General features: G+C 35.3%; 1 protein-coding gene and 1 pseudogene across 27 annotated transcripts in view; one reads left to right on the top strand and one right to left on the bottom strand.

The window, feature by feature from the left end:
- The window catches only part of LOC136837694 (sodium/potassium/calcium exchanger Nckx30C-like), a 537,491-nt gene that overhangs the window by 333,778 nt on the left and 192,529 nt on the right, over positions 1-11,184 (top strand). The gene's annotated exons all lie outside the window — the stretch shown is intronic.
- Positions 1,471-3,254, bottom strand: LOC136837413 (uncharacterized; annotated as a pseudogene).

An 11,184-nucleotide genomic window follows, 5' to 3' on the forward strand; every position in this document is an offset into this window, starting at 1 on the left:
TCTTATTTTCATGTGTGCCCTAAAAGCGAGAAAGATATATAGTTTGGAAATGGGTATTTCTCTTGCGGATTTAGTAAAAGAAAAGGAACGAAAGTTTGGAGAAAGAAAGTGGGACGTCTTGCCACTTAATGGAGCATTAAAAACTCTAACAAAACAGGAATGACAGATGAGTTTTGGATACATCCTTTGTTCCCGGTAGCGACACGACTACTGGGAAGAAAAAGAAAGGCAATTGCATAAGTCATCAAATTAGGAGTGAGGCCTTGTAAACACAGGGTTTACATTTTTTTTACATCGGGGTTTAGGTGTAAATCAGCAAGCTCATCAGAAGAAACGAGAACAAAAAATTTATATTTGGAAGTTTATCTCTACTCTAGCTTTTGTTAAGATGAGAAAAGGATCATGAATTGAAGTTTGATTTGAGATCCTCTCTCTCTCTCTCTCTCTCTCTCTCTCTCTCTCTCTCTCTCTCTCTCTCTCTCTCTCTCACTCTGCAAACACACACACACACACACACACACACACACATATATATATATATATATATATATATATATATATATATATATATATATATATATATATATATTGTATATATTGTATATATAATGTATTTCTTTATAAAAATATATTATTTATGAATAAATATATATATATATATATATATATATATATATATATATATATATATATATATATATATATATATATATATATATATATATATATAGCTTCTTTTGCTATGTTGGACGAAACGAGTAATTGGGAGAAAACCAATAACGTCCAGGGGACGTTTGAAAATCTGTAAAACTTCCATATGATAAAAGGCAGAGTATAAATAAAAACGAGGATGAAAAGCTGCAAATGGAAAAATTAGGAGTTATTGAAAATTCTAACGTTGAAGAAATGAAAGCCAGTGATATGACTAAATATTTTTTTGTTAAGCAACTGAAAGACCATATACTTATATTTGTTTATATATGTGCACATGTATACATACGTATATATATACATATAAATTTCTGACTCACATCAGGATCGAACCCAGGTCTTTCAATTGAAAGGCAGGGGCGTTGCCCACTAGGCCTTACAAGTCATAAAAGAAGTTGGAACCTGAGGGCAACTGCCTTGCTTTTCAATTGAAAGACCTGGGTTCGATCCTGATGTGAGTCAGAAATTTATTTCTGTTCCACACGTGATTGTGTGTTGATTATATATATATATATATATATATATATATATATATATATATATATATATATATATATATATATATATATATATATTAGGTTATGACTCAAAATAAAAAATTTTGCCTGGTATGAGATTTATTGAACATTTTGGTGCTAATCACAAAAACCTAATTCATTTTATTCAAATATGAAAATATGTCCCCCACACAAGCCATTTTTGTATGAAACATTTCAATAGGCTTATCTGATATTGGTGCAAAAAAAAAAAAATCTCAAACTAGATATTGTTGGTGACAACAAACCGATCGTTTAAATACTTTTCTTTTTTGCATATTTCACTAAATTCTTCCATCACTTTAACAGCTCTCTCAGCTATCATGTTTGATCGTGGAATATCAAGCATTGACGGTGCCCTGTTCCAATGAGTTTTCAAGCATTTCAGGGCACTGGCACATCTCAACTCTGTAATTCCAAAGTGGAGGTCCTTGTAGCTGGTTTCCTTGAATTTTTGATCAGTGAACCACGCTTCTTGCCAGCTGTTGGCGATGAAACTCACTGGACGTTCCAAAATATTACGCCATGATGGTAGTAAAAAGTATGCAAGGAGCGTATAAATGGCCCTCGAGTTCCATCGGGCACTGTGTAGTGAAGGCAATTTCTTCCATTTGATAATTGGGAATGAATCATGCTTCTTGTAATGCTGGAATGCTTTGCATAGTTCATATAAGAACTTGAAGTCATCTCTCCAACCCGGGTTCTCAGTCTTTTCCATTTGAGTCTCTGCCTTGTACTCAGTTTGTAGATTATTATAATTTTCTAACAGTTCATCGACGAATTTGTAGTTCAGACTCGGCTTTGTAGTTGTTTCAGAAACATAGAAGTCAAGAACATGCCTCAATATTCTGTCCAATATGTGATGCTGACACCCAATGTATTGAGGCACGTCTAAGCCCTTTTCATTCATAGTTCTCTGAATTCTTGCAACCACACCATTTGAACGTCCAGTGTTTACGGCAGTTGTGTCACACACAATCATTTTAATGCTTGACCAGGCATCATATTCATCAATAACTTTCTCGAGTGCATCATATATATCTTTTGAAGATCCACTTTTGCACCGTACAACCCCTAGTCTTACATCTCTAGTTGCACTTTTGATGCAGACCACTTGGTATTCCTGTTTCACTAATCTTTTCCCATCAAAATGGAGACAATAATCCTTCTCTTCCTTTAGAAGTGACTTAATCTCACCCTTCTTTTTTTCTGCAAGTCTGATAACTCCTCGCCATACTCCTGATTGTGTTGGTGTAGGAAGAGGCACGCCTTCTTCTGCAAGACTTGCACAAACTTTAGATGCCTTGTTGGTAGACAGACTCTGGCGACTCACTAATTTTGTGGCCTGGTGTGTAGCAGATGGTTTTTTTTCTCTTGTTCGGCACTGGCTCTTCATCAGAACTGTCCTCTGTTACACTGCTAACATTTTCACCTGAACTAACAGATTCACTTTCCATGTCAGATATAGTAGCACTTTGTTCATGTGATATTGGAAGATGTCTCTGTCTTTTGAAGGATGTATAGAGGACTTAGGTGCTGGCTTGTGAGTGGTGTATCCAACCTTCCCACCTGACTCAATTTGTTTTGTGATAAAGCTCTTTATCCTCACGGCACAGCCAAACACCATCAACTTTGGTGATGTCAAAATGCTCTTCATACCATTCAAAAAGCCTTCCTTTGGTCTACGTTGATTCTTCTCATATAAAAGTATCATTTTGTCAGTCGTGCATTAATGGCTTGCTGACTGAGAGTAGGAAAGCTGAATTTTCCCCACAACTCTGATAATTCTGACAAATCCGTTTTATCCTAGTACTTTTCATTTTGTCTTCTTCCAGTAACATGTGGTATCTTCCCAAAACATGCCGTTTTTGAGGTAGCCTGGTGAAACTTGTCAAGCATTCAACACGAGGAAGATCACGCCGCATTGTATGAATGGATGATGGTAGATTGGAAGTCCATTTTTGTGCATTCTTTTTCACAGTATCACTAGACTTAAAGTACGCCATGTTTCCCATTTCTCTGAAATACAAGAACATATGATTGTTAGGACTGCAAATCAACACTTCAGTACAGTATAAAACTAAAATGCAAACCTCTTTTCAGTAGCATTAATGCAAACTCTATAGAAATTACCTGGTGAGAGAGCCAGGCAGCACATCCAATGGCTGTCAAGTCCGAGAGGAACTGAACATTACTGAAGCTACTGAGCCAGCCTATGATGATGCAATAGATGATGCAATACACCCAAACACACTGTGGTAGTATTGCATCATCCAAATTTTACTCTGGAGAAAATCACCCAAGGTTTCTATTCTAGGGTTTATCACTTGTTAAATTGTGATCAATAGTCTCAAATTAAAATACAGTTGGGCTCATTAAACCTGAATTATCAACAAGGCATTACTCATTCTGCTTGAATAGCATATAAAATACTTGTTTGTAAGGTGTCTAAGATAACAAAATGCATAAAATGTCTCTAAATTTTTTTCGACAATAATTCCCTATTTTGGTGAGAACTCGGTAACTTTAAGTGCATCGGTGGGGGACCTTTTTTCACACAATATCAAAATAACGGTGATTTTTATAATAAGTGATAGGAATCTCATCACATAAAATAGCAGGAGTATTAAAATTTGAAAAATATTTTTTTCTCATAACCTAATATATATATATATATATATATATATATATATATATATATATATATATATATATATATATATATTTATATATATATATATGTATATGTATATGTGTGTATGTGTGTGTTTCTCTTATAGGGAATGGCACTTATGTACTTTTATACAAATTCGTTGCCGTTTCTTACAGTCAGACAAAGTGCTCCTCAGTTGCTCTTCTACAAGGCTGCGTATCAAGTGACAAGTGTTTCTCATTTAAAATATACGAAGGGCCTCCCAAAAACCTTTGAATACTGATTAATAAAATCATCAGCTATTTTTTACCTGTGTTGTTATTATTATTATTTTATTATTATTATTATTATTATTATTATTATTATTATTATTATATTATTATTATTATTATTATTATTATTATCCATATGATGAACCCTATTCATATGGAACAAGCCCACTACAGGGCTACTGACTCGAAATTCAAGCTTCCAAAGAATATTATTCATTAGAAAGAAGTAACAGAAAGTAATGCGAAATTATAAAATTATTAGCTTTCTTTATTTGAAAAAACGATTTCAAAGGCTGCACATTGTCCCGACTTAACAGAGCACTAGATAAGAAAAAGGTCAGATAGCGGTAGGAGGCAGGAAATGTGGACAGGGTTAATCCTAGAGTGATAAACACGTCTCACAATCGAGGACATATTTTGTGGATCAGGGAAAACCGGGAGAAATATTGATCAAAGGAAGACATTCTACTTGTGCTTGTGCCTATCCTTGCAAAGTGAATTCATGATAATGTCTCTTAACTGATAAGTTACAAACAAGTGACAATAAAATAATGAAATTGATAAATGTATCTAAGGCAGTTATTCCCCGTAGGGATTAGTGCCGTCTGTGCACCTCATGCGGTGTACTTTAGGCATTACTTAAGGTTCTTTGCAGCGTTCCTTCGGCCCCTAGTTGCAACCCCTTTCACTCCTTTTACTATACCTCCATTCATATTCTTTCTTCCATCTTACTTTCCACCCCCTCCTAACAATCGTTTCTTAGTGCAATTGCGGGGTTTTCCTCCTGGTACACCTGCCAAACCATTTTACTGTCAATTTCCGTTTCAGCGCTGAATGACCTCGTAAGTCCCAGCGCTTGGTCTTAGGTCTAGATTTTGTATTCTGATCTGTTCTAAGGCAGGTATTAATATTTGAAGTAGGTATTCGAATATACGTGTTTAAACTCTGTTTACTTCGGTGGGAACAATGGCAAAATTCGACTAAATTACACATCTCTCAGACCAAGTTCAACATCACCTTTAATTCACTAGTCCGGCTGCACCTAGCGTCTACCAACAGAACCGCGATGCATCTGCTAAAACTCTTGTCGTGAGTGTTGCTCTTAAAAGAAAAAATGTTATGAAATGGTGCGTTGTGCTGATTTTTTTTTTATTTTGCAGTGTAAAAACACCAGGCTTAAAATATTGTGAAGTTGCAGTCTCTCTCTCTCTCTCGGGTAAATTTGTGTAAAAAAAATTCGGAACTGGAGTTCAAGTTCTGTCGTAGAAAAAACTACTTTATTCGTTGAGAGCTTTAGCTGGCTACAGTGACATTAGTGAGCGTTTATGTTCAAGTGCGCACTCATTACCTGTTTGTCGTTGTTTTCCACCCCTAATTTGATATGGTAGTTCTATGTATTTTCACTCCATAATGCTTTTAAACGACAAAAACAACCCACGCGCTTGCACTTTGTAAAAGCAAGAGATTTCAATTTACTAAATCATTTTTTTCTTCTCTACCAAATAAATTTTTTTTTTAATATCTTAAAAAAAAATTTTTTTTGCCAGTTTAAAATTCTCAGTCAAGTGAAAATCAAATTATGAAATCAGCAATTTTTTCCCCTTGTTTCCTCTCCCAAAATTCAGTAATCACGCCCAAATCAATAGCAGTGGTCCGAAGCCTATAATTTGGCCGGTGATTAGAGAATTTATGCAACTGCAAGGGTCCTGCATATAATTAATTAGCCCAGCGGCGTTGCGTCAGGGAATTAATATAACAGAATTTGGCCATATGAAAAAGAAAACGAGAATAGAAACTGCAGAGCGAAGCGTGTTGGAAAGCTGCACGCTATGCACCTTTATATATACCTTTTGGTTCGCTTTTTCTACAAGGTGTGTCTCTTCACTAATATTCCCTGACCCAGGTGAATAGGATGAAGAAAATAGACAGATAGTTCTTTTGGCAGTGGTGTCATTCAAAGCATGAATTATCCTCTCGAGTCCAGGTATACAAATATCAAGAGAGAAAAATTTTCATTTGTAATTTTCAAAGGCTTTAGGTTAGCTGTTTCAGTTCCGAAAAAAAGATGGTTTATCCAATTCAGATTCTATTGGCTAATGGATAATAGGGATACAATGCTTCATGAGACTTTTTGGTTGATTTGTCGATCCCTCGTGAACGTTTATTACAGAATTGAATTTCTAATCGAGAAATGAAAATGAACACAGAGTGAAATTGAACTACCCTTCATTTTTTATTTCCCGGAATCAAATCCATATACTGAATATACCATTCAGATTTGATTGAAATCAGTATTCTGTTTGTCTGCATGTCTTTGTTCTGGTGTCAGTTAACTTTAGTTTGGCTCTACATTTTACACAAATAACGATAATGCAACATGAGAATTTATTGTTATTACGAAACCTGCCGTAATTATAGTAGTCCCAGTAGCTCCGTCAGAGTTATAAATGGTAAAACCTCACGAAAAGCAGATAAAAATACACATGGCAAGTAAAGTAAAGAGAAAAAGGCAGTTACCCGATAGTGGGCAATTGAATTCAAGGGTATGAAAGACAATAGGTCCTGCAGTGAACAATTAAATTCAAGGGTGTGAAAGACACCAGGTCTTGCAGTGAGCAATTAAATTCAAGGGTATAAAAGACACCAGGTCCTGCAGTGAGCAGTTAAATTCAAGTGTATGAAAGACACCAGGTCCTGCCGTGAGCAGTTAAATTCAAGGGTATGAAAGATGTCAGGTCCTGCAGTGAGCAGTTAAATTCAAGGGTATGGAAGATGTCAGGTCCTGCAGTGAGCAGTTAAATTCAAGGGTATGGAAGATGTCAGTCCTGCAGTGAGCAGTTAAATTCAAGGGTATGGAAGATGTCAGGTCTTGCAGTGAGCAGTTAAATTCAAAGGTATGGAAGATGTCAGGTCCTGCAGTGAGCAGTTAAATTCAAGGGTATGGAAGATGTCAGTCCTGCAGTGAGCAGTTAAATTCAAGGGTATGGAAGATGTCAGGTCCTGCAGTGAGCAGTTAAATTCAAGGGTTTGGAAGATGTCAGGTCCTGCAGTGAGCAGTTAAATTCAAGGGTATGGAAGATGTCAGGTCCTGCAGTGAGCAGTTAAATTCAAGGGTATGGAAGATGTCAGGTCCTGCAGTGAGCAGTTAAATTCAAGGGTATGGAAGATGTCAGGTCCTGCAGTGAGCAGTTAAATTCAAGGGTATGGAAGATGTCAGGTCCTGCAGTGATCAGATGAATTCAAGGATATGAAAGACACCAGGTTCTGCCGTGAACAGTCAGATTCGAGGGTATGAAAGACTGCAGGTCCTGCATTGAGCGCTAAAACTCAAGGGTATGAATGACTCCAGGTACTGTAGTGGACAATACATAATCCAAAGAATATGGATTTCGGCGATGCTAAATTAGAAGCCCTCACGAACCCACGAGCAGACACTTGGAAACCAGCGCAGAAAATGTAACTTTTGAAAATATACCTTGTTCAAGATAGCCAAAAGGGAATTTTTCTAAAGACAGTCAAAATCAGATTTACTTTTGGTTGTAAAAAAGGAGCAACATCCTCGAAGCCCTTTGAAGCTGCTGATGTTCAGACAACAGAACAATTTTCTAACGAAGGTAGAATAAACTAGAAGCGCTTGACAGTAATATTACAGTCTTTGTACATTCAGACAAGTATGAATAATTTAGTGTTATTTTCTTAGTCTTTGTACATTCAGACTCATATGATCAGTACCAAGTTACAGGGAAATTTTATAGAGGAAAAAAAACATGGAATCGAAGACGACACCAACAGTTGCTAAACACTCAAGAATCTTGAAGTATGTTACGTAAAACGAGGTGTACCATGAGTTGCTGTATCGCCTCTGAGATAATCAATAAAGCACTGGCTTTCTTAGAGTTCACCTTCATATTCCTCCGACCGCATTTACTGATAAGACTTACATTTTTATTTACTTGTTAATTTGTTACTTTGTTTGTTTTTCTAATAACTTATCTCCTCTCTCTGTATTTCCCATTACCTTGGAATGAACACCATATTCTTTGGAAGCTTGAATTTCAAGTCAATGGCCCCTTTGGTGGGCTTGTTCCATATGAATAGGTTTCATCTTTTGAATAATAATAATAATAATAATAATAATAATAATAATAATAATAATAATAATAATAATAATAATAATAATAATATGTGTTAAAACTATTAGGAAAACCATTCGTAACATTTCCTTGTGGTGTTTACCTATTATTATTATTATTATTATTATTATTATTATTATTATTATTATTATTATTATTTGTGTATCTCAGTCACCCTATTCGACTGGGTGGTATTTATAGTTTGGGCTTCCAGGTTGTATCCTGCCTCCTTAGGAGTTCGTCACTTTTCTCACTATGTGCGTCGTTTCTAATAGCACGCTCTTCTGCATGAGTTCTGGAGCTACTTCGGCATCTAGTTTTTCCAGATTCCTTCTCAGAGATTTTGGGATCGTGCCTAGTGTTCCTATGATTATGGGTACAATTTCCACTGGTATATCCTATGTCCTTCTTATTTCTATTTTCAGGTCTTGATACTTACCAATTTTTTCTCTTTCTTTCTCATCTACTTTGGTGTCCCACGGTTCTGCGACATAAATGAGTGATGCTTTCTTCTTGTTTTTGTCAGTCAGCATCAAGTCTCGTCTATTGGCACTTATCACCTTATCTGTTCTGATACCATAGTCCCAGAGGATCTTTGCTTGGTCGTTTTTTATCACTCCCTCAGGTTGGTATTCGTACCACTTATTACTGCAAGCTAGTTGGTGTTTCTTGCACAGTCTCCAGTGGAGGGCTTTTGCTACTGAATCATTCCTCTTTTTGTACTGGTTCTGTAGTTTATGGTCTCGACTTTCATATTACTCTTCCTGCATATGGATGAGATGTTATTTCCATCTATTGTTCTTTGGACATATCTAGTTCTTAGGGCCTGATCTTCTGCCGCTGTTAGCATTTCTTCTTCTTCTTCTTCTTCTTCTTCTTCTTCTTCTTCTTCTTCTTCTTCTTCTTCTTCTTCTTCTTCTTCTTCTTATTATTATTATTATTATTATTATTATTATTATTATTATTATTATTATTATTATTATTATTATGATAGACTAAGCCCACGGGGGCCACTGGCCTGAAATTCAAGCTCCCAAAGAGTAACAAAAGGTAAAGGGATATACGAAAAGAAGAGATCAGCTATTAGAAAAGAAAAAGAATAAGCTCATATATATATATATATATATATATATATATATATATATATATATATATATATATATATATACACACACACACACACACACACACACACACACATATATATATATATATATATATATATATATATATACACACACACACACACACACACACACATATATATATATATATATATATATATATATATATATATATATATATATATATATAAGTGTAAATAATGTACCAATGAGTGCAGTGCAATGACCTATATAGATTTCTATAGGAATTTGCCCTAGCGAGTGATTTTCATGAGCGAAGGTTCAGACAGCCACATTATTATCTAATTTCCAAAAATACTTGTTGGTATTAATTAAAGCAGTCATTGCCCACGCTTCTAGTGCCGTTATGATGCCAGTATACGTGACCCTTGAAAATGAAGAGAGAAAGATAACGGAGCCGTTTTCGAAATACAGAGCTTTTACAGACAATTACCGGCTGAAAAAAACGTTGAAAAATAAGTTGCAAATTTCCCCGGCAGAATACAAAGGCGTTATTCTGTTCTGCAAACCAAGCTCACTGGGAAAGGGAGTGATTAAAAGGAGACGAGCATCTGCAGAGAGAGAGAGAGAGAGAGAGAGAGAGAGAGAGAGAGAGAGAGAGAGAGAGAGAGAATTAGGTTACAAAGTTGTTTGGTAGAGAGGGTGATTAAAAGGAGATTAGTATCAGAGAGAGAGAGAGAGAGAGAGAGAGAGAGAGAGAGAGAGAGAGAGAGAGAGAGAGAGCACAAATGCTCACTGGGTACCCTTTCCGATAACTACTAATATTCAAAATGTATTCTCGGAAAAATCAGATCGAATATAAAAAACAAAATCAGACGGAGACAGCCACACACTACATAAAACCAGCTGTACCAAGATTCTTTTTATATGTAAGGGAACAAGAGTTATGTATGCTATATATATATATATATATATATATATATATATATATATATATATATATATATATATATATATATATATATATATATATATATATATATGTATATATTCTTATTCCCTTATTTATACACTCTGCAATGTGGAGAAAAACAATTACGTAAAATCCAGTTTGTTTGTAATAAGCGTTTTCCTATTTGGAAAGTATAAATAACATTCATTTTTCACTATAAAAAAATTGTCTGAACTCTTCCATACAAAGCTATTTGAGATTAAAGCTAGTGAAGTTATGAAAAGCTAGGAAATAGAACACTAGCAGGTTTAATACCGTATGCCAGCTCTGTCGACCAGCTCTGTAGACTTCACTAGCCAGAGTATAATGGGTGATGAAGGTCTCTCAAGAGGACAGACCATACTTCAAGCTGTCAAAAGCAGGAGCCATTTTGAGGTAGAATTGTAAATTGCTAACGGGACCAACATTCCCCTGGCAGGATTTTTTACTAAAGTGGGGCCTCTTGAAATTCACGGGTGTCAGATTATTATTAAAAATGCTATCACAATTTTAGGTAGTTATGGCTAGTGAGATAATGAAAATTGTACTTGGTTACAAGAAAATACTAGAATTTTGTCACGGTAGGTTTTTCGTAAAAGAAAGGACTTATGGTGACACACCGCCAGCTTATTATGGAAACAACCAATAAGGAACATTTTAATCTTACTCCTCGTCTTTTTAGTGTACAGCTGAATATTCCATTTATCTTTATGCAACTGAATATAAAGCTTGATTCCTTAGTGTCTTTACATGGAAAGATATTTATTTCAGAATTTCTGTTTTCAGGCCGTAATTAAGCCGTG

This window comes from Macrobrachium rosenbergii, chromosome 59 (assembly GCF_040412425.1).
Source record: "Macrobrachium rosenbergii isolate ZJJX-2024 chromosome 59, ASM4041242v1, whole genome shotgun sequence".
Lineage (NCBI taxonomy): Eukaryota > Metazoa > Arthropoda > Malacostraca > Decapoda > Palaemonidae > Macrobrachium > Macrobrachium rosenbergii.